We start from the raw sequence: 10,381 nt of genomic DNA, 5'->3' as shown, positions 1-10,381 counted from the left end.
ATATCATCTCTCTATACTGAGCTGTATCGACATATTAATAATTAAACATCGAATATAAATTTCGAACCATACTTTTAAAACATTACTCAGATTTCAGTAATCCTTCTGTAATATAGATTCCAAACATAATCAACGTAGATTAAGAAATATATCCTCTACTGGACCTCAAAGAATGATTCAGATTACCAGCTAAAAAGCACATAACAGCCCAGGAATGGAATCTGGATCAGGTTACCTTTTAAAAACCGTATGGTGTCATATATTTTGGAAGGTCATGATCACAAGCTTTTGACAGGCATGGCACACTGGGCATGGATAGGCTTTCAGTTCAGTGGTTTACCCCTGGACAGGTAGTAGATTTGGTTACAAGATTTCTGAGGACATTCAACGTATCTTATTGCACGTTATATTTCATTTTTACTTTGTTGTGGGTTCATCCCATATTAAGTGTTTCAATTTTTTGGAATACCTGATGTAGCCCATAAGCGCCGTTTCAGTATCCTGATACATGACTGAACCTCTGCATGGTTCTCGTCATTGTGCAGCTCTCTCTTTTTATACGAAAATTTGGACCATTTCTCGATTTGTGGTTGTCATCCTTGCGGAAGAATCATGCTAATCTTCTCTGTATCGTTCAAATTTTATCCATTGCAACTCTGAAGCTCTGTTTAAAACCGTAAATAGTCACAATGCTGAAAGCTCTTAGGTGACCATGCTAAGAGCTCTTAGGAGGAAATTGGTGAGAACAAAGTGGTCAATGGGGTACAAGCAACTCGTCACTCTCCCTTTGTCCTATTTCAACGAAGCAACTGAACAGAAGAAGAAATGCAAGGACCGTTGTTGGGGAAAGGAAAATAAGGAAATATTTAAAGTGAAGTGGGGCCTCATATTTTGAACAGTGGATTGTTTTAAGTGGAAGAATTCACTCACGGTAGGATTTAGGAGTAGGATCATGGTAGCAAAAATGTTATAACGACCTTTTTTTTTGGGAGAGGTGGAGAGAATTTAATTATTTGTTTTTTATTTTTTATTTTTGTCTCATCACTCCAAACCAATTATGGATAACTAAAAAGAAAACACATTTAATTAGGTTAATAAATGTTTTTATTTTAGAATAGAGTTCTTATTTCTTATGATACGAAAATTTGAATTTCTTTTCAACTAAATTTTTTCCAAAAAATCCTTAGTATATAAAGACGTTTACATTCCATTATTCACTATTTTTATTTTGATTTAGTCTGACCTCTTTTTTTCTTAGAAAAATCATGTCTTGCTGACTTGAGTCCATAATTTTGTCTTGCTAACTCGAGTCCATAATTTTGTTTTGATTTAGTTCGACTTCTTATTTTTATTTGAGAAATAATTTTTCTTTCTTCCTGACTTGAGACCAACCCATGTTTTCTGTAGATTTTGATGGGCCATTCTTCAATAAGTTCATGTTGTTGTTCTTGAAGTCTTCGTCATTTACTTGATTTGCTCAATAAGTTTTCTTTTCGACATTATTCCTTGTGGTTTTGAGAGGGGATCCATTTTCCATGAGGGTTTGTTGTTTTCTCACTTTTGCTGAGCCTAATGAATCCTCTCTTGCACGCAAATTTTCCTTATTGACTTTTGTTGCCTTTGATGCATTTTCTTTGGGAGAATCAATTTCCAGTTTATCTTTTGGTTCTTTCTTATCCTCAACCTCTTTCTCTTTGTATATCACATAATGATCGCCCCGAGTTCCTTTCTACCATTTATACCTTTGATAATTTTTCCAATTGTTGTTTCTCTAACGTTTTGGGTTAGTTTTTTATTACATGCCCCATTTCATAGCATGCTTTACACCAAAATGAAACATTTTAGTTGAGCGTTTGGACCTAAACATAATTTGGGGCCATCAATTTGATCTCAATGGGAAAACCCTTATTGAATTCCATTTCCACACAAATTCGAGCATAAAGTAGTTTTATAATAATTTCCTGTATTTGGGTTACGGCAACAAAAATTCCAAGATCATTCCCAATAGAGGATAATGATTGGAGATTTCAAAGATGCAAGGTAATCATTAACCAAATTGGACATTCCAAAGATGCAAGGTAAGCCTTTCCCAAGTTATATTTGTGGAGATTGATGTTATTACCAGATCAAAGGTGGGAGGCCAGGGTTGTATGAAGAGACCGACACTACCCCAAAACTATGGCCTAGATTTGCAAATGACCTTCTTGTCCTCAATATTGTTGAAAACAACAATGAAAAAACCCTAAGCCATGGGATAAATTTTTAGATCATCCATTAAATGAGGTTTCTATGTCTCAGAGATATATTTATGCAAATCCATCGGCTGCATCCAAAATCCCTTAAGCTTGCAAACTAAACCTTGCTCCGAAAAAAGCTTATCATAGATGAAAGCTTTCTCATCCAAAGAAACATTAAGGGAACTTCTTGAATTATTGAGAGACATATCCGAATTTCAAAATGGAACTATATGACACCACATAAGAGCTTGCTTTTCAAGAAACCATTCATGCAAAAGAAACTATCTTCATGGCTAAATTCATGAGATTCACCATTGATAAGAGTGCCACATAGATCTGCAAAGAAATCCACATGATCTAAGCATAGGTTGGTCAACTAGGGAAAAACCCTAACCGCACAAGGGTTTTCATAGCTTTTCCCATCTCCTCCTCTTTTGTTAGGCTCATATCTTTTCCAAATTGCTTATTCCTCCTTTAGAAACTCTAGTTTCTTATTCCTCCTCCAACGAGATGTCATATAGTTCTTCTTGTTTGACTTGTAATGCCAAGTAAAATAAAAATAGTATGAAACATTACACTCGATCAATACTGGAGCAAAAGAAACTTATATTTTACAACATGCTAATCCACAAACACACTATTGTTTGATTATGATTCAATTGAGGTAAAAGAACTAATTAATTTAATTATCAATAATTATTAAATGGATAGTAAGGATTTAATTTCCACATAATATTCTATAATATTCTCAGTAATATTTAAAAATCAAAAGTTGATATTTATCTTCAAAGTAATTATGTCTTTTTTGTGCTTTTAATTAAATTGATGAATTAAAAAAAATGTCATATGAATAAGTGCCATATGGTAATTGAATTATGACTTTTTGGGTATGTGGTATTGATAAGTCATGGTATTGGCCTATGGTAACAAAACCTATTTACATAATAAGAATAGCCATGCTAAAGTGGGGCAAATCTCCAAACTTACATGTTTTTTGAAATGAATATATGTTTAATTTATATATTAATTCTTCTTACATTAATAATATTAATAATAAAAATTGAAAATAAAGTTATAATTCAGTTAATTTTCTTGGTTTCTTTTAACTTTAGCAACATGACATGTATTTTGAAGTAAGTGTTTTCATGTTTATCGACCAACCATTTAATTTGTATGGTTTCACTAGTAATTAGCACAATTATATTAATAAATGTGGTTGTAATGTCTCTCGATTAACACCTTAATTTTTTATTATTTAACTTACCTGACATATAAATGTACGATATAATCATTAATTAATTGGCTCTAATTGTAGATTACTTATTTTAAATAAAGGTTACAATAGTGATCCCTCCATGATGCTCCCTTTATGACTTATTGTATGAATGCTTTACTCTTATATTTTATCATGTGGGGTTACTATATCTTAGGCCCATATGGAATACATTGACTGTAATGTTTATATTAACCTAACGTGTTTTATATATACATAATTTTTGGTGCGAGGATATGATAACACAAAAGTTCAGAGAGTATGTTGGCTCCACCAACCCTTAATCGATTGCACAATTCATATTAATCAAACTCTCTAGATGCCTAAGCTATCACCTTCAGGATGTCTACCTCACATTATGTGTTTCATAGACGGTCTTCTTGAGTTGTTAGAAGATCTGACATTCATCATATTGGGGTTAACATCAATGATGGTGATGAATTCCAGTTAGTTTTGGTAGCTACCATCTTCATCGTGCCCCCCCCCACCCACCACACCCCACCGCCCCCCCCCCCCCCCCCCCCCCCCCCCCCCCCTCCATCTCATTTTTCTCCTCCTTTCTTGCTCGAGCGACTTTGCAACTCTAGAAATTACTAAGACAGTTTCACCCTTTTTTTTGTGTGTGTATCATAACCTTAAGCTAGGAGGGTTTCAATACAACAAGATTGCGTAAGATCTAGAGGTATGGTTCTCATGTATTTTAAGGTTCTTCACTTAATGCACTTGCAAACCTTTGGGGCTTTCAGAACTATTTTTAATTTTATTTTTTTTATTATCTATCTTAATTTTTATTGGTTTGCAAGAGCTATATGACTAGTCCTTTCCCAATATTGCAGGGTTATTTACTACACCTTTGTTGATTTCTTGGTAATAAATATTAACGACTTGCTTCCATAGGTAAAGATGAATTCCCCCTTGCTAATTTTCTATGATCCATTTCGTTGGCTTCTTTGTTTGACCTTTTACTCCTTAATATGTTATCTTTATCTAATGATTCTTTCTATACTATAATAGGTTCCCAATCAATGCGGTCAGGGTTCTCCTATTAAGGATTTCACACTACTTAGAGTCCACGAGAGGGAATCTGTTTCCACTCTGATGAAGAAGGGTGGGTTTAAGTATGTTCTCCTAAGAAAATAATTTTAGACACCTTTAGGGTTTTTGTATTTTGAGCTTAAAATTAATATTGTTTTTTTTGCTTTCAAAAAATTTCTCTTCCTAACATGATTTCAATATTATATTCAAGTAACTATTTGTTACAGTGTTGAGTTGTAAATTTAGGGCTTATGTCTTCCCCAATTTATATGGTTTTCCTAATACCCTTTTTTTTGGATAAATTTTCCAAGTATTCATCATTCAAGAAAGTAGAAATGAGCGTTGCAAAATTCCTACCCTAACTTGATCTCCATGTTTTTTAATGACTTCCTTTCCTCTGACAAATCCACATGATAACTTCTTTTGGCCAATACTTAGCCAAATTTTCAATACTCCAAGCTTCTACTTATTTGCACAATTCCTGAGAATGAGATCGTATTTAAAGTGAAATTCCTTATCCATAACTGCGCAATCCAAAATTAGGTCCTTCTATGATTGCATGCATGATATTTACAACTTAGTAAATCATACAACTGATAGTATACTATCCCTAGACTCTAATCTCAACTGGGTCTTTCTTTGAACTAACATGCATGAGTTTCTAATGAGGGAATCTTCAGTTAACCGGAGTAACACTTGTGGATGCACCAGTGCACCAACTGACTCTTAATCCTCTAATAGCACCATAAACAGTTAGAACTAATTTAATTGACCATAACTCAGTAACTTGAGTTATCTAATTACAACTCATAAATAAACTCATTCTGGAACCCTAAAACTTAGGGAGAACATATACATGACTTCGAAAATACTTCAACTCAAAATTCCTAAGTTAACTAAGTCAAATTAACTTAGTTAACTATTACAAGTTGCTATGAGAAAATAATTACAATTTTAATTTGCAATTTAATTCAAGGACAAATTAAATTGCAATTTCTGGATTCTATTTTTAACATTTCTTGTTGATATTTTCAACACTCCCTCTAAACAAGAAAGGAATTCAACTCAATCTCAATCGTGAAACTTTGGAATGTTCTGCATGCAACACTTCGCTCTAGTGTTGTTTCTACAACATCTCCAGAAATAAAAAAAACATCCAACCTGAATCAGTATGATGCATTTGTCATCAAAGTCTCTGACTGTTATTACCTCTGTCAACTGAAAACTCTGCGCTTTTGTTCACTCTGTCCTTGTTCACTATTGTCAACCCTTCTTTGCACTCTTCAATATATGACTTCTCTAGCCTCTGTCACTCTGATATCTGACTGCATCAATCCCACTGATTCCTCCCTCTACTATGTACTTTGGGCTCCCGTAGCAAGGTATGATCCATGATCTAAAACCTCTCAATGGATTCTGCCTAATTTAAGCCCTCTTGGGACTATCACTTCACATCACCCCACCTCACACCTGAAGGTACTGCTGCATGTGATCCCTCAACTCACTTATCTCGAAACTCCCCCCTACTTAGGTCTCCACATGAGTGGATGCCTTCACTCAGTCTTCTCTCAACTTCTCTAGTTGTGGCTGCTCCACAACTTCCTGAAGCTGCTTCTGAGGCTTCTTCTGGGGTTGCATGTTGAGAAGTAATTTACTCTCCCTCTCAACCACCAAGTCTCTAACCTTTTCCTTGCTCCTCAATGCTTTGCATGCATCTTGTACCTCAAGCCCATAGAGGTTCTTGGCTAGCACACCAATATGTTTCATATGTCCCGCCATCATGAAATTTGCTGGAAAAAGAGCTGAGTTTAAATGAAAAATATCTCCCTCAACTAAACTCCGATTCAGCTGATTTCTTTTTGAATTTCGGTATTTTTTCACAAGGAGTTCAGATCTACTATTTTTTCTGAAAATGTTGTACACAAAATTTCAGATCTTCTCTGCAAATTTGTGGCCCAAAAAATCTGGCTCTGATACCATGTAGAAAATTTCTACAAATCTAGCTATGATACCATGTAGAATTCCCTGTAGGTTCACAAGATCATGCAATGTACTAAAATAAAAGCCAATAATATACTTCTACTTTCAACCAACGGAAGCCAATAGATTGATGAAAACAATATGAACAAGAAGAAGATAAATCAACGACACATAACATAGTAAGTATCCGGGGAAAGCCTCAACTGAAAACCCCCACTATCTGTATTGCATTAAATCATAAATCCAAGATGATAATACAATTCTTGTTCTCACAAGAATAATCCCAACACTCAGTATGATCAATCTCCCTGCTCATAAGCCAACTCAAATTAATCTCTAGCCTCTTTTGTTGCTCTCCAAGCCCCTAATTCCTTGCACCCTTGGTCAAAGAATTTGGATGAATACAATATGATCTGCTCAACCTTGAGATTAATCTGCACAAGTATTTACTATCCTATGCTTGATGACTTCCTTTGGACAATACTTAGCCAAAGTTCCAAGACTCCAAGCTTCTAATTCTTTGCACAATTCCTCAGAGGATTAACCCATATTTAAAGGGAAATTCCTCATCCATCACTGCGCAATCCAAAATAAGGTCCTTCTATGATTGCATGCATGATATTTACAACTCAATAAAACATAAAACTGATAGTACATTGTCCTTGCACTCTAGTCTCAACTAGGTCTTTCTATGATATGCATGAGTTTCTGATGAGGGAATCTTCACTTAATTGGAGTAACACTTGTGGCTGCACCAGTGCAACAACTGACTGCTAATCCTCTATTAGTTCCATAAATAGTTAGAACTAATTTAAACTAACCATAACTCAGTAACCTAAGTTATCTAATTACAACTCCTAAATAAACTCATTCTGGACCCCTAAAATTTAGGGAGAACATATACATGACTTCCAAAAGACTTCCATGAACTCGAAATTCTTAAGTTAACTAAGGCAACTTAACTTAGTTAACTATTACAAGTTGCTATGAGAAAATAATTATAATTTTAACTCACAATTTAATTCAAGACAAATTAAATTAGAATTTCTAGATTATATTTTTAACATTTCTTGTTGCTATTTTCAACATCCTTCTCTTCTGATTCTAGATTGTTTCCAAAACTAGACCGTGTAAGGGTTCCTAGAAAGTTGACTAGATTTTCTCCATAGATGTTTTAAGTTTTACTATGGTTTGATTATCGGCCTTTGCTCCAGCTTATTCTAAGAGTTCAAGGCTCCGACCCTTTTATCAAGATTATTTTAAATATTTTGATTTTGGGTTCGAGCTCATTGTAGACACTGTTGTTTCTTTGTTAACTTTATAATATGTAATTATTTATGAAATACTAGTTAGTTACTTATACATTGACACGATGTTGATCCCTAAATGTTATTTTTGAATTATTTCAAAGGCAGTATCTTGTTTTTGTTTAGATAGACCTATAATAGACTCATGCTTACCATGGTATTGTTTATTTTAATCTTCAATAATATTTTGTAACTTCTTTCCCTTCAGGACATACATTTCCATTCTCTTATTTTCTAGGATTATTTTGTAAAGAAAGTCAATTTTTTTTAAAATATTGGTGGGAATTCTTAGGTCCATTTATGCATACATGTGGTTCTTGGTAATTTTACGGAGTTTTGGATTATTATTCATGCTTCTTCGACTGACTGTTATGAGTTACAATTATTTTTTGATGTTGTTACTTCAACTTATTAAATCTAGAGGTTTTGGTGGGTTCAAACTCTAGAACCTTCTGCCCTACCCCAAGATTCTACCATTGGGTTCTAGACTATTCTAGGCTGACTGGATGAGGTTTGTTTCCCCTAGGGATAACCTAGCCCATAAATTCTTATTCTTTTTAATATATAATCAGACAATGCTAAACAATTATCTGCTTAGGACTAAAAACCGTTCATAATAGATTTTTATCTTTCATAAGAAAAATTACAATAGATATAAAACTGCTTGCATTCATCAAACAAATAACACAATGGAAGAACAACTTATCTATTCAAACAGTCATGCTACCACAAAATTACTAAGGAGAAAATATTTCTCCACCAAACCAATGAGTTCAGGTAACCTTTACCAGTACTCCCCCCAAACCATCTTACTTCTAAAGAAGTTCTTTATAAAGGGGCTGCAACAGGTCTACCTAGAACTTTCTGACCACACTAGGTCTGTCCAGGTTTATCATAGGCCTTACAGTGCTGGCAGAGTGTTCCACTAGCCAACCAACTCAAGAACCCCTTATCTTGGCAGTGTCCTGCCCCTCCTCAACAACGTTCTATCTAAGGAATCAATTTCATTTCCTCTCTTAGACCTCCCCCAATCAGGTTCCAAGTTTCTAGGTTGTCTCGGGCTTTTTGCCTCTCACCCTCTTGGTTCCCTTATCCCTAATAGAGATAATTTATCTTTAGGGAGAGGAGTGATTGTCTCATAAATGTATGGAAGTAAATATCTCACTTAACATCTTTTCCTTAGTAATTTTTTGGTAAGCATAAGCAATTTCAATTAATAAAAATTAACAAATAAACATTCATGTTTAAATGTTTATTATTTATCCTTGTTAGGAAGTCAAGTAGTCTTCCAAATTTCTTTTGTAAAAGTAACTCAAATATTTACATTTCACCAAAGGGTATTACAGTGGTGTTCCTTGTCATTTTTCCCTTTTTAAAATTAATTTCTCTAGAACAACTGAAAGGAGAAAAAATCCGATAACTCATAAATGTGATTGATATAAGGAGACATCATTTTCCCACTTTTAAAATTAATGGCTCTATCACAACCATTCATTTTATAAACTATTAGTTTTATAAACCCGTGTATTTACATGATGCCATTTATTATTTGATAAATTGCATGATAAATTCATATTATATTAGGTGAAAATGTAAATAGCACGATGTCATTCGTTATTTGATAAATTGCATGACAATGTCATTATTGCATTAGGTAAATGTGATATTGAAATTCCATCAATTGATGTAGAAGAAATGACCAAAGTCTGCAAACATCTTTCATTTACCAACGTTAGATAAAGACTTGTATTAAAAGAGATAATAATCTCCCAACATTCAATAATATTTGAAATTCCATCCATTGATATAGAGGACACAACGAAATAATATTTGAAATTCCATCCATTGATGTAGAGGAGACAACCAAAATATGCCAACATCTTTCATTTACTAATGTATGATAAAGACTTGAATTAAAAGAGAGAATAGTCTCTCAACATTCAATAATATTTTAATTCCATCCATTGATGTAGAGGAGAGCCAAAATACGCCAACATCATTCATTTACCAACTTAAGATAAAGACTTGAATTAAAAGACAGAATAACCTCCCAACATTCAATAACATCATTCATTTACCAACTTAAGATAAAGACTTGAATTAAAAGACAGAATAACCTCCCAAAATTCAATAGGAGGTACAAAGACAACAAGAATATGCCAACATCTTTCAATAACATTGAAATTAAAAGAGATATTAATATTCAACATTCATTAAATGGACCCCTGTTGACGTAATTAAACTAGAGAGAATTGTCATGCCGTTTTCTTTGAATACCCCAAATATTATAAACATAATAATAGATAAATTAATATTATGTTTGTTGAATTATGTATAGAAATTTTCACATGTAGGTATGAAGTTTAAATGGTTTAATAGATATTTATTTCAACATATCCCAAACATATATTAGCATTAATTGTTCTAAGAGAGTGTACATTTTCATAATATTTATTTTATAGAGAACTTTTAGATAAAGCTATGTATTTTTTTTTTTTAAAATCTGGGTGGACACTCCACCATCGTCAAAGACTTAAAAAACATAATAA

General features: G+C 33.5%; 1 non-coding gene across 1 annotated transcript; it reads right to left on the bottom strand.

Moving 5' to 3' along the window:
* Nucleotides 1–561: 561 nt before the first annotated feature.
* On the bottom strand, nt 562–663 carry LOC149248840 (U6 spliceosomal RNA). The gene has a single exon (XR_016267607.1). It is a non-coding gene; the product is annotated as a U6 spliceosomal RNA (small nuclear RNA).
* Nucleotides 664–10,381: the final 9,718 nt, after the last annotated feature.

The sequence above is a fragment of the Pinus tabuliformis genome, chromosome 7 (genome assembly GCF_031772625.1).
Source record: "Pinus tabuliformis cultivar Carrire ecotype Pingquan chromosome 7, CPIR1, whole genome shotgun sequence".
Taxonomy (NCBI): Eukaryota; Viridiplantae; Streptophyta; class Pinopsida; order Pinales; family Pinaceae; genus Pinus; species Pinus tabuliformis.
This window is presented reverse-complemented; position numbering and strand designations above follow the sequence as displayed.